The following is a 20,129-nucleotide window of genomic DNA, read 5'->3' as shown; positions in this document are numbered from 1 at the left end:
CAGTGTATCTCCCTTCATGTATACTGGTTTTTTACCTAATTCTGTTAAACACAATGGACACAGACACAAACTAGTTCACACAGACATGAACCAATACTCTTAGGATACTGAAACAAATATCTTAGAATGTAATATATCTTTAGTTTTATCATATACAGCTATGCCAAAGAATTATAGAGCAAACACAGACAATACCGTATCAGTAGTAGTATTGTATACACTATCATCAGTTCAGTGCAATCCTTTTAGGTCTACATACACCTAATTTTTATTGTCTGCTTTTCATTTCACTAGAATTACATCTGTATGCAGGCTGGCTGGGCCTAGTTAGCCCCTTTTCCATAACCAAGATCTATTGATATATTATAGATTATTCCACCTGGAGGATTCTCCTGCTACAACATTGTTGCAAACCTGCATCAGATGCTTATGTTACGTTTTTATACACTTGTGCCCCTTTGAGTGCAATAGACTTTGTCCAGAGTGTTGTGAAATATTGAAATAATTCTCTTCTGTTGTATGTATGACTAGGAAAGGACACAAGGAAACAACCCACCTATATAATTATATTAATTAAACAACAATTGATAATTATTATAGTTATATATTAGAGACCTACACATAAACTGTCGCAGAAATTACAATAAAACTTTCACATGCCACTGGCGTCTAGGCATTCCACAGCTTATCTTAATTTAGTAATGAATATACACATTTTTTTTACCTGAAACTACTGAATTCAAATGAGGGTTTCCAAAACTTAAATGTTCGATATTTCAGAAGGGCAAAAAAGAAAAACTCAAATGTTAAACTTCGGTATCTAAAAGCTTGTAAGCTCATTTAGAATGCACAAAAGGGGGAGTTTATTTAGAAGTCAGTGGGAGGTGCCCTAGGCAAAACTGATGCATTCAAGTTTTTCTTACGGTTTTATTTGATCAAGTTTTTTAGACGCAGATTTTCTAATAAATAAGCAAACATCTGAGTTTTGTAAAATTTCAAGTTTATTTGAATTGAGAAAAAACTTTAAATTTACAAACTGAATTTTGATAAAAAGCCTTCCCGACTAAGCAGAGGATTTGCAGCAATTACATATATTAATCGCTTACATCCATGACTTGGTTGCCATTGCCATTTATAAAATCGGTTGGAAATGTAATGTAATTCCAACAGAACCACTGTATAGTGCTGGTCATTTCCACTTGTTTCTCTTGAACATTAAAGAATAGTAAACCTTTTTTTAAATCTCTAAAATTACTCTGTACAGCCCCCGAATAACATATCTTTCTTCTGGCATCCAAATTAATTTTGTTTCTCTATTACTGCCAGTTCAACTACATCTCTTTTACTGACTTCCTTCTCTAGCGTGAATCTCCGTCCCCTTTTTTTTGCTTTCTCCTCTTTCTGACTATGAGGTCCTACTTGGCATGCTCACTATTTCTGAACATTCCTTCTCTCTCCAACTGTAATGACCTAAAACAGGTGCCTACTGCACATGCCTGTTTGATTTTAATTGTAGCAGAAATAGTGAGCATGCCAAGTAGGACCTCATAGTCAGAAAGAGGAGAAAGCAAATAAAGGGGAGGAGCTTCACTCTAGACAAGGAAATCTGTAAAAGAGCTGCAGTTGAACTGACTGTAATAGAAGAACAAAATAAATCTGGATTAAGGAAAAAATGTATGTTGTTCTGGAGGCTGTACAGAGTAATGTTACTTACTTACTTACTTATGCTTTAATTATGCACTGAGCAAAGGGTACAGGGACAGATCATATAGGACTAAAGAACATTTGAGAAGATCTTTTGAGTGTTGTAACATGGCAGCTCACTTTATGATGCTGCATGGGGTTGTTATGACATGTACACTATGAAGAATTGTCACAACCCATTTTGATCATGTTACCATTTTAGATTAAAGTCATACAGAACCTTTTCATGGCAAGGTCAGCTTCCTCTATAGCCACTATTCTACTGATATACTAATGCTAGTATAGATGCCTAAGCAAGCATTAATACAGCATCCAGGCTTCTCATTCATTGCTGTTTAGTGTGTGGCAGTGTTTAAAACAAGTCAAACATGGGTCAGACATAAGCTGATCACAGCTTAATGCAGGATTATTTCAGGGCTACATCTGATGAAAACAATAAATACAGCAGATTTATAAACCAACAACGGCAAAAAAAAAAAAAAAGCAGCCAATTCAGTTCAAGATGAGAAAATCCTGAATGGCTGTTTGTGGTAAACACTATTAGAGCCAACCTCTTATTTATGACAAGGATTCTGTTAGCTGGATATTGCTTCAGGGCAGATTTAACTGCATAATACATTCTATAATCACACATTGCTTTTAATGTGAGAAAGCACACTGCAAATATCTAAGAGATTATAATGGAGCGAACCACACAATTTACACTTAAAATATTGACAGCCTTTATCAGACATAATTGCTATGCTTTACAAACATCTCCAAAAATACATGGACATGCCCACAGATGTTAAACATGTAGTTTCAGTATTTTAACTAATTATGCTAAATATTAATCTAAGGAATAATGATGTGAGCCCCTGTTCATTTAAAACTTTAGAATAATAATCTTGGCCTCTAAGCAATTGCTCATTCTACTCCTTATGACCCAACCAATTAATAGACTTGAAAGTAGTGATGAGTGAATCTGTCCCAAGGATAAGTCACAAAATGGTAAAATATTTGAGCATTTGTTTTCAGACACTTTTTTTAATGTATATCTTTTTTGTGTAAAATACATTGGAGTATGAAGGCTTTTTTTGCGACAGCAGCAGCAGCAGAAACTTTTAACGGCGACTTTTTTTTAGTGGCAACTTTTTCCACAGTGACTTTTTCTGTGCAGAATATATTGGTGTTTACAGGTGGTTTTTTTGGCAAATTGTTTAGTGGTTTTGCAAAGATATTCACCAATGGTGAAATGCAGAATTTTACGATGAAACCATACCTTGGTGAAAACTTTTGCTCATCCATTTATTCTGTCTTTCAATATCAATAGTAATCATTGAAGAGGCGACTTGGGGGAGATAAAACGGTACAGAAAATTCAAGCTGTGGAATTTAATGAAACAAGACTGTAGAAGGTACCTTGATGAACAGCTAATTGATTATTATAGCCCAGGGGGTCAATCAATAAGAGCACATCTGAATCAGTGATGTGATGAGGGTAAAATCATTCAAGCACAATAAACAAAAGTAAACTGATTGAATGCCATTTGACAATGCCATGATGAAAGCAAATTCGAAATCTCATGGGGCAATCTACTATTCATAGTAAGGAATACACTCACAATGTTTAAATACCAATTTGAATACAATTGTTTAATTGACCACAGTTTTAAAGATGGATCTATTTGGTGCTGGGATTCCGCTATCATCACTAATCACTATTTTTTTACATGCTGCTTTCCTTATTCAAGATGCTTATTGGATAAATTCAGAGATGAAATGTTGAGGAGTGTTTAGCATGCATTTAGCATTTGCAGCAACATTGAGATTTCCCGAAATCGGCGGGAAAAGACTCGCAAGCCTTTTTCGGCGATTTGCGCGAAATCGCGCCGCCGCGTGTGCCATCCCGCCGGCGACTTACATGTTCGCCGGTGGGATGGCAGGCGAAGGCAACTCGGGCAGATTAGTCGCCCGCGAACAGTGAGTTTTGTCACGGGCGACTAATCTCCCCGTGTGCCAGAGCCCTTAGTCCTTAATAGGGTCCAGATAAGTATTCATAGTTATCTCCCAGTATACACTGCATTCTGCTCAGATGATACTGTTTAGAGCACAGTATATTTGAATATTTGAATTTCTGGCTTGGAAGCAAGTTTTGAGGCATAAAGAACACTACTACTAGAGTTTACTTCAAAGAAGAGCCATTCTTAAAGCTGACAGTCGACATGGGACTACAAAATAGTTAATGAAATCCCTTTTTTAGCACCCCTCCCTTTGACTCTCACCCCTCCCTTTGACTCTCCAAAAATGTTTATATTAAATGTTGCTTACAGTAAAAAAGGTTGGGGACCCCTGGTGTAGAGGACTTTATTCAAATGTTTCTACCTTTCCATTATGACTGTAGAAAGGTACAGTATTGCAGATATAAAGCCACTACTTTGAATTCTGGATTCTGTTTGCTTGTTTTTTTATATTGACCAAAATAAAGGCATTACTTCAGTTCATGCAGATCTGTAACAGCTTGGGATGTGATTATCGACAACATAAGTATGGGGAATCATAATTAGCAATGGGGCATGGCTAACCTGTCTTTTTTGTACTGGACTGCAAGCTTGTGGTTGTAAACTCAATTTGCTGTGCCCATGCATGAGTATAGCATTGCAGGATCAATGAACAAGCTGCTCTGGGAAACACACATATACAGACACACACACATACATATCTCTGCTAATCTGCCCAGCAACCTCTGTGTGAAACCCCTTGTAGCAGCTGGAATTTAGCCCTTGATAACTACTCTCTAAACCTTCCATTTATACATGTACCTGCAGAGGCATTGGATTCCCAGTGTTAACAGCTGCCAGTGATCTTAAAATCATAAGCATCTTATAAATCCCTACTGACAGTCTATCCCAGAGAGAGGGGGGGTGAGAAGAGGGCACAAGCTCCAGAGCAGAACAGATTATTTAACCTTTCGTTTCACTGTCCCTAGCTTATGGTTATCATAAACCACCGGTTTCTTTTAACTTTCAAAGTATTATGTTCACTTACCATATGCTACAAGAAAATGAGGGTGACTTAAAAATCTTAAAAAAAGGCCAATACAATGGAATAAAGAGACACATATGCAAAGATACCTTGATGTATTTATCTATCTGTGTCTCACTTTCATTGTTTGCCTGTCTGTCTCTCTCTGTCTGCCTGTAGGTCTATCTATAATCAATCTATCTATGATCTATTTCTGCCTACCCCTTCATTATGTCTATCAACCATCTTTCTATCTATCTTTACATCATTATCCCAGAATAAAATTATCAGAATATATGTGTGCAATTGGAAGACTGCTGTATTAATTTAAAGGAGAAGGAAAGGTAAAAACTAAGTAAGCTTTATCAGAAGGGTCTATGTAAATACAGCCATAAGCACTCACAGTAACGCTGCACTGAGTCCTCTATCAAAAGAACCACCGGATTTCTTTTTTCCTTTTTGTAACCATGTTGTTCTTAATTCCTGTGCCAGAGTCTGCGCAGCTCTCTCCTCTCTCCTGCTCCCATAAGAATGCTAAGAACTTGGTCTTGGTGCAGGAGCATTATGGGAATTTTCTTTACAAAGCTCAGTGGGTTTTTTTCCTATGACCATGGTTCAGAATAGGAAAGTGTTTTGGTGCATTATGCAGCAACAACTTGGAGCATGGTGGCCACTACGACACTTGAATTCTGTGAATTTGTAGGAAAAACATGGCAGTATATGTCCATGAGCTGCACTTTTCAGACTGCACTGCAGTCATAAATGAGCCTTTACAGTATATGTAGAAAAAAGATGAACCAGGAAAAATTTTTGAAACAGCAAAAACTTTGCGAATTGCAACTGTGCAACTTTTTTTCTCACCCCAAATACATTAATGTCAATGGTTATTTTCTCAAGTTTTTTCTCATTCCAAATGTATTAAAGTCTATGCGTGTTTCTTATCAATTGTACCACGTGTCTTTTTATTTATGCACACAATTTTTATTTATATGCACAACTATTTTTACGGCAATTTTTTTTACCCTGCAAATTTTTGTCACTGTTTTCTGTAAAAATTCACTGATGGCGAAATGCGGAATTTCCTCATGAATCCTTATGAAAAAATTCACACATCACTAGTAGTAAAGAAATGTTTTACGACACAAGCAAGCAAGCATGCAGTGATGATGGATTTAGAATATAGATAGGGATAGTAGTGTAAGGCAGTTCCAGTGTTATACTGTAGGTGGAAGTGTACAGAAGCATTAAGCTCTTATGTTATAGACCTAAGCACACCTTTAGTTACTCTGATTAGCGTAAAGAGTAACATAGTTCCCTTGTTTAACATTATCTTATGTCAATGCATTTTTCTCTTAATCCTTATCCTCTTTCTTCTCATGTTCTGCATATCCCCAACATGTTTTTATTCACTGCAATCATTTGTCTCAATTTCACTTGTATACAGATGCATTTCATTTGTCTTTCTTTTCTCTGCCTTTAAGGTTCTGTTCCTTAAACCCCCGGCCCTGTATACTGAATTATTATACACATATGGATGTCTTCAGTTAAACAGTTAAACATTCTTCTTAATATTTATAGCACAGCTCGATAAAATGATATAAAACAAACATTTAAAGAAATACAGGCACAGGTATAGGATTTATTATCTGGAATGCTTGGGACTTTCCAGATAAAGGATCTTCCTGAAATTTGGAAAATTGTGCTAAAAATCATTAGTCATTAAATAAACCCAATAGGATAGGTTTGCCACCAATACAGAGTAATGATGTTATATCTTAATTCTATCTTAGTTGGAATCAAGTACAACATGCCTCTTTATTATTACAGAGAAAAAGGGAAACCATTTCACCAAATCACAGCTTTTTGCTAAAAATGGACAGATGGCCTTCCTGTAATTCTGGGGTTTCTGGATAACAGGTTTATGGATAAGAGATCTTATCTTATAAAACTGCAACTTTTTCAAATTGTTGCACAAAAAGCAGTGTCAAAAATTGGAAAACCTCGAAAAGTTTCGAAGTAAAGAAAGATCTTCCTGGGAAGGGACATCTGCCTTTGACTTCTACATGATCTCGGCATAGTACAGTTAGAGAAACCCGCAACTTTTTTGTTTGTGACTTTTATTGCTAAAAAAATCCAAATCGGAAGAAATTAAAATCCGACTATATTAAATATCCCCCTTACTATATTGTCCCTAACTACTATCCTTCCAACATGTCACTTTCCTGTGTGCACCACCCCAGCCTTTTCCCATATCAAAACTCTGCCTCAATGCCACCATTTTAACCATATCATATGGGAAACTTGTATAACTGTATTTGATATTTGAGTGTCACTTTAAATAAACAGACCTACATCCCGTACTGCATCAGAAGCTGTAATACAAATATTTTAATGAAATGACAGAACACAAAGGCGTAGAAAAATTAAGCAGCATCAGTGCCTGCAGGAACAAAGGGAGTCTATGTTCCACTGAGTCAGAATCAGAACAGCCGCAGCTTATTAAAAGATCCACTTGCATTGCAAGGCATAAAATCTAATGGGAAATATGTGAGAAGAAAACAAACAACAGGGGCTACCAGAGAAAAAAGTTTCTGCCAGCCTAGAGTATATGAACACTGGGAAAACAAAAGGAAACGGGAGGGGGTCTTGTTGACAAAGTGAGAAAATGGAATCGGGAAGATAATAATACAAGCATTAACAATATGCATTTATGGAGAACCTTTTGATACAAACAAGAACACAATGCAATTCAAATGTATTCAAGGGACTGAGACTGTGAGAGAGGGATACAGTAGCAGAAGAATTTCTCTGACCGCATTTAATTCATTAGCATCTCCGTTATTCAACTCCTCAGTGTAATCTCTAATTAAACACAGCCACAGACGCTATATCTACAGAAAACCATGACTTAAAACTTCTGCTCTCAATATCCGTGCCATTATTATCCCTGCATTGTTAGCTGGAAAGGAAAAAAAACCCTACTGTGTTAAACCTCTATTAACTCACTGAATTGAAGCAGAGCTGCTTTCTCTTGAAATATAGACTAGAAAAGAAAAAGAAATGCAAAACACTTGGGGCGTCTGAATTTTCCCATATCCATATTTTCTACAGATTTGGATACATTGTAAAAGGATATGGAAAGCTGGCTGTTCGATGATAAATGCAACTTAAAGCTAATGTTATCTGTAGGTGACTGCTTTAATTGCATTATAAGCCTACACAGCAATTGCTGGATTTACCTCTAATACAGTCTTAAGCAAGAATGCTACTGTGTAACATTACTTCAGGTCCTAAAGATCTGCATGTGTGTAGGCAGAAGTGAGGGATTACACAGCTGCTTAAGTGTTGAAATGCACCAAATCCAGGTACGGGATTAAAGTTGGCCATACATGGGCAGATTTTAGCTGGCGATTCAGCCCTTTTAGACCATGTTAGCCAAATATCTATCAGAAAGGTTTAAAAGTTCCATTAGGATGAGGACTGCACTGGCTAGTTAATGTGCTCCTCTCTGGAATGGAACCTGTTATGCAGTTTGCTAGGAAAGGACCAATGTCTTATCACAAGGTAGTCATATCAGAAAAGCATGCAAGATTTTCATTAAGCTATCAAACTGAACCAGTTCAAACTCAGGATATTTTCACTGATAGGGAGAAACTGGGTAATTTAGTTCACTCAAATATAAAATAATTTGAATACGGGAATATAGGATTCCACTATTTAGCACAATTAGCTATATAAATGTGCTATTTATTTGCATATAGGTTTGGTGCCTTGTTATGCTACTTTACTTAGTTTAGAAATACATTTAAAGGGACAGCTTTGAATTTTGGGCAGGACACAAGTACATTAGTTAAAAAAGTGACTATTAGCAGTGGCTACACAAATTTTGGCTTGACAAAGAAAGACTTTTAGGCTTTACTCTGAGCCTGAAAATTAGGCTTGAGCTGAGTTGGAGTCTGTTACCCTTTACAAAGGTGAGGCTGTGCATCATAGGTGGGGTGCCTGAATGGAGAGTGGGACAGCAAGGTGTGTAGCTGGAGATGTATTGACTATAGAGCGATGTGAGATGTTTTGTAGGGTTAAGTTTAGCACTATACTGACCGCAATCATTCATAAAGGCAGAACTCGTTGATAGTAGAGTTGTTTGCTCCCCTAAAGATTCAGGCAAATGTACTGTAGTTTGTGTTGTGTGATTAATGCTATTTACTGTATAAATATTTACTGTATTTGATACCGTTTTTATTTCACTATCTTTTTATTTTCCACTTATGTGGACAAGCAAGTAAATATCTGCATGATTTGCCCCATGTGTTCTTAAATTGAGCAAATCCTATTTTTTTTGATCCCCAAGCCAATATCTGGATCATAATTTGGGACTGTGCATACCTTCTGACAGAGGACCATACCATTTCCCATTTCCAAGTAATTCCTGTCTGACTCTTATCTAGTCTAGCGCCACTCATACAGTTACCATTAAACAGTCCATATAAAAGCAGTCCATATATGGGCAGCTAAAATATCAGACAATTTTATGCAGCTGATGCTATTTCATCTAGATATTTCAGCAGTGTTGTAAGAGATTGTTTATGGTGTTTGCATTCAGTGTTGCTTACTAAACAGTGCAGAGCCCTGCTGTTAAAGTCATTATTTTTTCAATGTTCTGTTGAATTACTTTGGATAACTGTTTGTGTAACAACTGTTAAAGAAGAAAATGTAAAAGGTGGTATGATTCTGTTTAATTTACAAAACCCATAATATTGCCAGGCATTTAGGAATCATGGGCTTGAAAAGTAACATAGTCAAAACTTGCCTCTGAATCTATAGCAACAAAGGTTCCTGTTAAATGCATTTTTAAAACCCATGAGCTATTAATAGTCTATTGCCATTGGTCAGAAAGGCAGTCCTCACCGTCACATTGCAAGACATGATCTTTTTCTTTTATTAAGTACAACTTTTCTGTAACTGTTTCTGGTTTTATTGGAAAGTGATTTTGTGTCTTACAACTATTCTTTGAGTAATACAATATGATTCTTGGCAGTGTTATGTCTAAAGAAAAAATAAATCCCTGTGGGCCTATAAATCATCAAAGAGGCACCATCACCATTGTTGTACAGTAAAGGAAGCAAATATTTTAGTAGTTTTTAAAGCTCTTTGTAAAGATCCTTTGCAACATGCTGCCCTTGGGAGTTAAAGGCTAATAGAGAAGGGAGCACTCTGTTTATGCTTAAGAGCTCTGGTGGAATTGTCGCTTGCACTAAACTATGATGAGCTTGTAAGTGACACTCTGCTATAAGTGGGCATTAATTTCTGCTTAATGTACCATGCCATCTCTGGCCCGAGCCATCGAGATACTGAACAAGGCCTTGAAGATGATTAGGCCACAAATGCTAGTACATATCGGCTTTATTTATAGCCAGTTTCAGACACTGTATGTAGATTTACAAAACAGTTTTAGAAGAGAATTTACCTAGATGCATTTTGGGACTACACTAAATGGAAAGTTAAAGGGGCTATTTACCTTTTAGTATGATATAGAGAATAAAATTACAAAACTATTTGCAATTGGTCTTCATTTATTATTATGTGTGTTTTTTTCTAATTATTTTGCTTTTTGTTTAGCAGCTCTCCAATTGGGAATTGTATCAGCTATCTGGTTGCTAGGGTCCAAATGACCCTAGCAACCAGACATAAACATGAAGACCAATTGAAAAGTTGCTAAAAACTGGCAATTCTTTAACATACTAAAAGTTAATTTGAAAGTGAACTACTCCTGTTTACTACTTTTTAATCCATTCCTCATCATAGATTTAGTAGATCCAGATTTAAAGGAAAACTATACCCTGAAAAAGAATACTTAACTAAGAGATACCTTGTATCATATTAAATGGCCTATTAAAGAATCCTTCCAAGCTGGAATATATATCAGTAAATATTGCCAATTTACATCTTTTCCCTAGAGCCACCATTTTGTGATGGTCTGTGTGCTCCCTCAGAGATCACCTGACAGGAAATACTGCAGCTCTAACTGTAACAAACTATTGTTCTGTGAGGCTAAAGGCATAACTCTGTCCATTAATTGGCTGATGTGACCTAGAATGTATGTGTGCCTTGGCTTGTTTGTGTGTACTGTGAATACTATGGTCCCAGGTGGCCCCTAGTAATAAAATTGAAATTAACATTTTCTATTTAGGATTACCCAATGGCACATACTACTAAAAAAGTATATTTTTATAAAAATGGTTTACTGAAGCAGGGTGTTACATATGAACGGGTTTATGCAATATATTTTTATAGAGACCTACCGGTACATTGTTTGGGGGTATAGATTTCCTTTAAGGAGGCAGGCTATTCAATGTGTATAATTCTGAACCACTTACATTAGTCATTATTCTTCATTTTAGAGCAGTGTTGTAACTAGATGTTATTGGACCCCACAGGAAATTCAGTTTAGGGCCCCTAAATATTGATAAGTTAACCTATTCTAACAAGATATATTGGAATTGCTCATTAAATAGGGTCTCACTAATTTGCTAATCATAAATACAATAATTTGGTGTACCACAAGACACAAATAAATGCTATATCAGGCTCCTAATTGCCAATAACTGTTAATATGGTTATATTAACAGTTATTGGCAAGGTAAAACAAGCATCCAAAAAAAGAATGTACAACTTACAACAATGCACAACATATTTTTCCTCTAGGATTTCATTTAAACAATCACTTTATCTTTATTTTGTTTGTTTCCCCCTTGACAGTCAGCAGAAAAGAAATACACGTATCATCTGCATAGTGCATTGCATTTTGATAAAGGGGCTAAAGCTCACAATTTATAGTTGTTTAAACTCTTTAAAACTCAAGTTTTTCATGACAGGCTCTGCCTGTTTGTATTATACGATAGTTAAATTCTTTTTTTTTCTACACAGAAGTGTATTATGTTAGAATTATGGCAAGTACTTGCTTGCTGATCTAAACTGACCACTTCCTCGGGCTTATCTCCAGAGTAACAGTCTGTGCTAAGGAAGCAAATGTTTAAAAGCATCAAATATTTATTAGATTCATAGAGAAGCAAATGCACCTGTGGCACACAATGAATTTTGTTTTGTACATTTCTATGACTTAAATCCATATCTTTGCAACCAAGCTTTCAAATAGACCTTCCAACGTTGTGGACATAAGTTAAAAATATACAGCGTGTATCTATTGTACACACTTCCATGCTTACATTATATATGATAATATAGATTACCTGATTTACAGTCACTGGGGTTAGATATATATCGCCTCATTCTGCATCTGTCTCTGCAAGCTCTGTGAATTCTGACCTGCAGCAAAATCCAACAGAGTAGAGTCATTTTCTACAGGTTCTACCTTGCTACAGCATAGATTGACAGATGGTAGCACAGTAGCAATTACAATTTCAGTTACTAGCAGGGTAGGGTTATTAATAAACCTATTTTCATTCACTGCTTCATTCTGTTGTGCTATTACATAGTAGCAAGTGCATTAAAACAGGAAAAATGGGATTCAAATGCAACTTTAAAACAATAGGTTTGATGTATGGGAGATTATAGTTGGTGTGGCCTAGTTTCAGTTGCATGGATCTAATTGATCTGGATAACAAGTAGATAATAAAATAAAAGTATTGTCCACAAACAGCTTAAATGAAGAGCATACTCCTAAAACACATTTACTAATAAAATTAGCACAATAAATAGGACTTGTGTTATAAATGCAATTTGCTCATTTGTTTTATTTAAATAAAAATAAATATTTTGCCATTTAAGAGCCATGTCAGAAAAGACATTTACTCTACTGGTGTACAGGTATCGGACCCCTTATCCGGAAACCCGTTATCCAGAAAGCTCCGAATTACGGAATGCCCGTCTCCAATAGACTCCATTTTAATCAAATAATTCAGAATTTTAAAACTGATTTCCTTTTTCTATGTAGAAATAAAACAGAACCTTGTAATTGATTCCAACTAAGATATAATTAATCCTTATTGGATGCAAAACAATCCTATTGGGTTTAATTAATGTTTTATTGATTTTTTAGTAGACTTAAGGTATTGAGATCCAAATTACGGAAAGACCCCTTATCCGGAATACCCTTGGTCCCGAGCATTCTGGATAATGGGTCCTATACCTGTATTTGTACTGGGGGGAGAAAACACCACTTTCTTCCACCCTGATATCACTGTCCAATAACAGCTACAGCAGTACAGATGGGGTGGATTTTGCAGTGAAAAGAGGCGGTTTGGTGTTTTCTTGACATGGCCCATAAATCACTATTAGGATATATATATATAGGAATATAAGGAGCTCTGAATAAACAAACCCCTAACTTGCCTATGCCACAGCCTTTGAGCTAAAAAGCAGCTCAATATTCAGATGTCTTTTCAGTGGACTGATAATTCGTTTCATCAGCTTTTCATCTGCTCAGAAGGACAGCATGTGCAAAAATGAAACTGGTTCATTTTCTTGTTTTGCACAAGAAATGACACAACCTATAGATATTCCTTAATCAAACATAAAAAATATGTTCAGCACAAGCCCTGTTTCTTATGTTGAAAATGATTTTACTGCCCCTTTAATTAGAATTCTTTAATGAGTGCTTCCTGTTTTCTAGTTCTTTTAAAATAGCTTAACGCATGGGATGTGGTGATTTAAACACAACCATATTCACTGTATTTCGACATAACAGTCCTGAAAAACATAAAAATGCATGCTTACATGTAGATTGCAATATTGTAATGTCACTAAAAGTACACTCTAAATTGATAATGTCTGGACATCCCTTTAAAGGAAGAGCAGCTGAAACATAGACTTTATCAAATGACACTGCTGCCCTTCCAATAACTGGACTTCATTAAATTATTGTTACACTGTTATAGGCAATTTGATCTCTGCTGATTTACATGAAACCTAATGGAATGCTCTTAATAATGCAGTCTAAAATATAAAAATATAAAATAAAATCGGACCGGACCCATTAGCAGAAAACACACTGGGATATTGACACAATAATAACTATAGTAACGAATAGGAACAGTAAGCTAAGGCTTAGTCTTGCACTGGAAATCATTCTCTAAACTGTAAATTAGTATATTATAACTTACTTATGTTGGACAGGTTAGAAGTTATCAGTGCTGATGCAGAACTATGAAGAATGAAAAGCTATATTTCTCACATACCGGAATATTTTTGATTTTTGAGTTTAAGCACAAAAAAACACAATTCTGGGGGGGAAAAGCTGCATTAAAAATCACATTTTTCCCCATGACCATATTGTTTATTCCCAAACACAAAAATAACAACAGTCCCTGTTGAGTTTTGTTGGAGAAAACAGGTCACACACAAATGAACTCGCCAGCTTTGACTTGCTGATTTTTGGCATTTTTCCCCAAGTATATTTGCACTTGCGTTTTAATAATGGTCAGTTTTTTTTAACGATTTATATTCTTTGAGTAAAAATATTATTTTGTTGCAAAAGTGCATTTATTATGCAACAAAACTGCGATAAAAATGAAAGAAAAAATACACCATCTAAAAGCTGTCAAGATTATGTAGAAGTCAGTGGCTGGTGTCATTTTACAACTGGAAGATGTTTCTTTGCTTTGTGGTTTTAGAGGTTTTCCATTTTTTTACGCTTTAATTTGTGCAACAATGCGGAAAAAGTCACAGTTTTCACGTTTCTTCTGTGCCTTTTTTGGTTTGTGCTTTTTCCATTTGGATCTTTTAATAAAGGACTAGACATTCGTAGTTTTGGTGGAAATTAGTTAAGCTGTGGTTTCAAAAAACTCTAAAACCACAAAATCCGTATGTTGATAAATCTCGCCTCAACCAAACATATTTTTGTCTACATTTATAGATAATACAAAAAAGCAGACAAATCCTCCTAATTTACATACGATGGTGCTAAATTATTAAATAAAGTAGATTATGTAATGTGTGATCTTCTAAGTGTTGACTGTTACCACAGTAAGCCTCCTATAAGCCTGTTGTCTTTATAGGTTTTCTATACTACAGTACAAAGGAGATGTACATTTAAGCATTAGCATAGCTTGTGTTCTCCTTTGAGAGTTAATCCATTTAAACTAGCTTGCCATCAGCTGTTTGTGGACTACAGTGTTGTAAGGAAAAAGGAAATATATGGATTTGCATGCCATACTGTTAACAGCTTCCTTGATTTACTTGACACATGACAATTGCAGAATATACTGTATTATGGGAGAGAGAAAGAAAAAAATGGCCAGGTGGATTACTTGAGAAAGATTTCAATAGGGACCAAAATTATGGCATTATCTCTTGACAAAATATTGTTTCATATGATATAGAAAAGGGAATGAAACTACACTTGAATCATCAAAGGAGTGGCTTTACTTCCTAAAGATTAGAGTTGGATATATCAAAGGTTAAAAAATGATTGTAAACATCCCAGATGAGCCAGATTAATAACAGTTTTGTCTTTGGCAATCAGGAATACTAGTTTGAGCTTTGATAAATCTGCCTCTGTAACTTCTGGGAGTTCTGGGAGTTTAGTATAAATGATTTAGTGTGAAATGCTTTGTCCATTTTCCTGAATAATTACTGCCAATATTACAGGGTATTTGTATATCAGAATGGGAAATTTATTTGTTTCAAGTAAATTGATTAAAAGTAAAATGACAGATCTGTCCCTATGTTCAGCTAAGAAGCATATTGGTGAGATGCGTTGGTTGCTGTTAGTTGTTAGCTATTAGTTGCTGAACATTTGTTGGCATAACACTTTACAATAAAATATCTTAATTTTCAGTGGGACCCATATTGAGTTTGAAATTAAAAATGGACAGCTGCTGTTTGAACTACTTTATTAATTTGAATTCATTATTTTAACTATACTTAAAATACCCTGCAGACAGAATTGTATTTCTCACCTACTTTGTAGCAAACAAAAGCTGCAAATCTTGACTAACATGCTGGGATTTCAGAGAGCTGTGTACCTAAATAAAACTGGTCACACATGACCATTATTTGGGAGGACAGTTTGGGTGATTTTGATGCTACTGGCCAAAAGTCTTGACATTTGTACAAAGTTGGGAAGGTTGTTTATGCTCATCCTCTGATCAGATTGTAGATGATGGAATATATTTAAACAGTTCATTGGACTGCATAAACATACACATTGTAAGGTGGCTATACATGTATGGCTCCAAAGCCTGGTGGTTGAATTATGCAGCATAACACTCTATGGCCACCTTTAGTAATAATAAACACAATGGAAATTGGTGGTGATCTTCTGAGAAATGATACAAAACCTAGACCAAGCACAAGTTTTTCCACTTTATATTCAGCCATAGAAATAGAATAGAAAAAGGTCATATATAAAGATCATAGGCTGTGCACCCCTGCCTGCTGATGAACATTCTGTCTTTCATGGAATGTGTAGGGTTTGTAGTTAAACAACTGCTTTGCAGTTCTGAGATCCTTGGTAATGTTCCAGCTGGGGCACTATCTGTAAAGAAGTTGTCTGTTCACCCTGTGCTTGCTGGATTTCTTTCTTTTTTTTTGGTTACTCTGCTTGCCTTCTACACTCCAAAACGTGTAAAGAGGTTAACTGGCACCTAATAAAATTGACCCTAATGAATGTGGTTGGGACCTTAGATTGTAATCTGGTACTGAGGCAGGTACTGATGAAAATGTATAATCTCAGTAAAAGTGCTGTAATATAATGGTGCAATATAAATAAAGTATAATAATGCAAATAGTAGCAAATAGAGTTCAGTCATTTTTACTGTACTAAGCACATTTTGTTGCCAAAAGTTCCCAGTTTAAATGGCCATTCTTGAGTGGGGGGGGGGGCTATGTATTAATATACAATTATTTTTACTGCAATTTAAGTTTTTTGTGCTAAAACTCATGAATTTGAGTTTCTGAAACTTCACTTTTATGGATATTTTTAGCAAAAGTTGTCATCTAAAACCTAGAAAAAGTAAATGGGAGTTGTCCTAGCCAAATGCAAGCAATGTTTCAAGAATTTTCTAATTTTCTTTATAGTTGGTAGACTTATTGAAAATGATGAGTAGAATGTGATAGAATTACATTAGAGGTTTTTTCACAATATTAGGCGATCAAGTTTTTGAGATTTTTAATAAATATGCACACATTCAAGTTTGATGAGTTTTCAAGTTCACAACCCTTAACGGTGTATTGGAAAATTAGCCCTGAAAATAACAAACATTTTCTCTGCAATTATATGCATCTGGTGAATGTGATTATTCTAGCCAGGCATTTCAGCTATTAAAGGGAAACAATACCCCTGAACTTTGGAGGTCTTTATAAAATATATTGCATAAAACAGCCCATATGTAAATCTCTATTTCATCAAATAAGCCACTTATTTTTCATAAAAATATACTTATTTAGTAGTATTTGCCACTGGATAATTCTAAATAGAAAACTGACATCCTGTTCCTATTTTTTCCTGTCAGGTGATCTCTGAGGGCGCATACAGACCATCACAAAATGGTGGTTTAAGGTAACTGTGTCAAAGGGCAATATTTATCAATATACTGTATATGCCACTTTGCTAAGATTTTTAATTAAGTCATTTGGATATAAATTATCTAGTGGTTAAGTATGCATTCTGGGGGTATAGTTTTCCTATATGTATATATGCCTCAGCCCAATAATCCAGAACAGACAAATTAATTTTGTTGTTTACTGCTAAGGGTTACTGGACTAGGGCAAATATGTGCATTTTACTACATTATCCCCTATACGGTGTTATAAATTCATGTAAAGACCATTCAAAAGTGATATTAACCACTATGTTTTCAGACTTTTTGCAGTTTGTCTCATTTTACAAACATGCCTTTGTCACATAAAAGCAATCACCTTCGTTTATGTGTAACACAAATCAACCCAATTCAGCATAAGCAGGAAATGAGCGACATTGTCCTTAACCTCTAGCTGTAATGGGCAATTATAGTGCAAGCGTAGCTCTGGTACAAAATTATTACGAAGCATGGCACACAGCAGGGTTGCTCTGCCAGCTACTTAATGAAATCACTATCTTCATTTGCTTATATGATCTCTGTCGGTAAATCGCAAGCTGACTACCAGTTCCATTTAAGGGATAGATTAACAGTCTGGCCTCGCATAAAGTAAAATATTACTGTACATCACATAAATGGAGCTAACATTTCTTTTCCTAACTTAACACCAATTTAACTGAGATAATTGTGCATTAAAATACCTTATGAAAAACAACATTTCAGTATATAGAATCCAGGTAAAATTTGTCTGAAACATATAATAACAATTACTGTTCACTAATAATAACTAAAATAACATGTCACTGTAAATGGGCGATTATTACGAACATCCGAAAAAGGCTCTAGCATTATTATTTTCCGCTATAAAAGCAGTGAGGTCACATTAACACAATTTCTGAGACACACAAATGAATAACAGATGTCTTATCTTGATACGATGCGCTATTTTCTGGGGATAGCCTCTGACCTTACATTGTCTGCATTTAGAGGGAATTATGACATACTATAATCCAGGAAGCATTTAAATTGGTTTTAAAGTGAAAATAGTATGTAAATGATAATGCAAAAGCATAGTATAACATTTACAGGTGTATATATTTATACAACAGCGACCCTTAGTTGGGATCAAGTACAAGGTATTGTTTTATTATTACAGACAAATAGGACATTTTTAAAAAGTAAAAATAATGGTCTCTTTGGGGCTTTCTGGATAACTAGTTTCCAGATAAGGGATCCCATTCCTGTAGAGGAAATAATACCCACTAATTTGTTTCTGTTCTACAGGTATGAAACCCATACCTGTACGCTCCAAAATGCCTATTTTTCCATAGAGTCCTATTTAAGCAAAAACTTCTAAGTGATTGGCTGATTTTCTTTCTGTAATATTAACATAGTACAATTTCAGACACAAGCTCCATGTTTTTATATATAAATAGTACAATTTCAAATGCAAGTGCCATGTTTTTACATGCAGTGCAGTGGTTTTCTACTCATAAGTCTTTTCATAAATTTGGCAACACTAGTGATTATTACTTTGCAAAGACTGTAGTAAACATTAGGCATTGCTTTTTAAAGTATTTATAAACAGTAATGCTATCAGTACAAAGGTATTTAGTACCCATATTCTGTAAATTTTGTTATTTGCAAAATGAGAAAGAATGTGGCCTAGGATTACACTCAAAGGGCATTAAAACTTGCAATAAGCACTAGAAAGTAAGATTTTTGTGAAAATGATTTACTCCTAGAATAGTTTATGCTTTTAGAACTAAGCCTACAAAAGGAGAGTTCTTGGACTTATATTTTCCATGTTTTGGTAGGGTTTTTGCAAGTAAAAGACCTTTGGAAAAAAAAATTTCAGTAATATTTAGCAATAATTAAAATTTGCAACTCAGTCATCTTAAAGGAGAAGGTAAAAACTAAGTAAACAGAAAGGTCCTTCATCAAAAAAACAGGATTTCTTCTTTTGTGTACACATATTCTCTCAGAAAAATCCTTCAGGGCATGGACATGCACAGCTTGCTCCTCTCTCCTTCTCTCCCTCCCTTGTCTGTCCTCCCCCTTCCCACTCTGTTCTGAAGAGACCAAGCTAAAATGGTAGCTGCTCTCTTAAACAAACACAGGGACCTTCTAGGGCTGTTAACTCAGGTATGTTAAACCTTTCTACAGAATAAATATAGCATTTAACTTGCACTATTGTGGCTAATCTATTGGCAATAAAATGCCAAAATGCTTTTCCTTCTCCTTTAAATTATCCCCATAGCAAAAATGAGAGAAATCTCAGCTCCATTAGTCGCAAGAAGAGTTCAATTAAAATTTACATTAATGTCCCCATTTGATTGAAAGGATAGCCAATGCTTTCATCTTAAAAATGGCCACCAATAAAACTCAAAAAACATTAAATACAAAAAAAGTCTTTGAGATCAATTATTTTGACCTTTAATAAATCAACCACTAAGAGTTCAGTGGAAAATACATGTTTCTATGACCACTCATGAATGCAGTTTCCTGTTTGCATTGGCAATCATGTCCAAAACTGGCAGGAAATTGGATAGCTCGATAGATAATAAGTTCATTGAGTTCAACCCTTCTATACACTTAAATACACTGCACTTAAATGCATCTGTTATTATAGCAAAAACATAAGAACATTGAAATAGTTGTAGGAATAGTTAATAGTGAGGACAGATGAGTGTAGATCTAGATTAGATTTATGTTGATTACAACATAAATCTTTAAAAAAATGATAAAAAAAAAATCTTTTGAAAATGACGTTGGTGATTATTCCACAAATGGCATTTAGTCTGGAAAGGAGACCTCTAAGTTTGGCACATGTCATTATATCTGAGGAAATTCCTTTTGCTATCCCAACTGTAGCATTTCATTG

General features: G+C 35.2%; 1 protein-coding gene across 2 annotated transcripts in view; it reads left to right on the top strand.

Moving 5' to 3' along the window:
• kirrel3 (kirre like nephrin family adhesion molecule 3) overlaps nt 1-20,129 on the top strand; it is a 731,102-nt gene that overhangs the window by 87,932 nt on the left and 623,041 nt on the right. The gene's annotated exons all lie outside the window — the stretch shown is intronic.

Source organism: Xenopus tropicalis, chromosome 7 (genome assembly GCF_000004195.4).
Source record: "Xenopus tropicalis strain Nigerian chromosome 7, UCB_Xtro_10.0, whole genome shotgun sequence".
Classification (NCBI taxonomy): Eukaryota; Metazoa; Chordata; class Amphibia; order Anura; family Pipidae; genus Xenopus; species Xenopus tropicalis.
The sequence above is the reverse complement of the archived record's forward strand: the minus strand, read 5'-3'. Positions and strand labels throughout refer to the sequence as shown.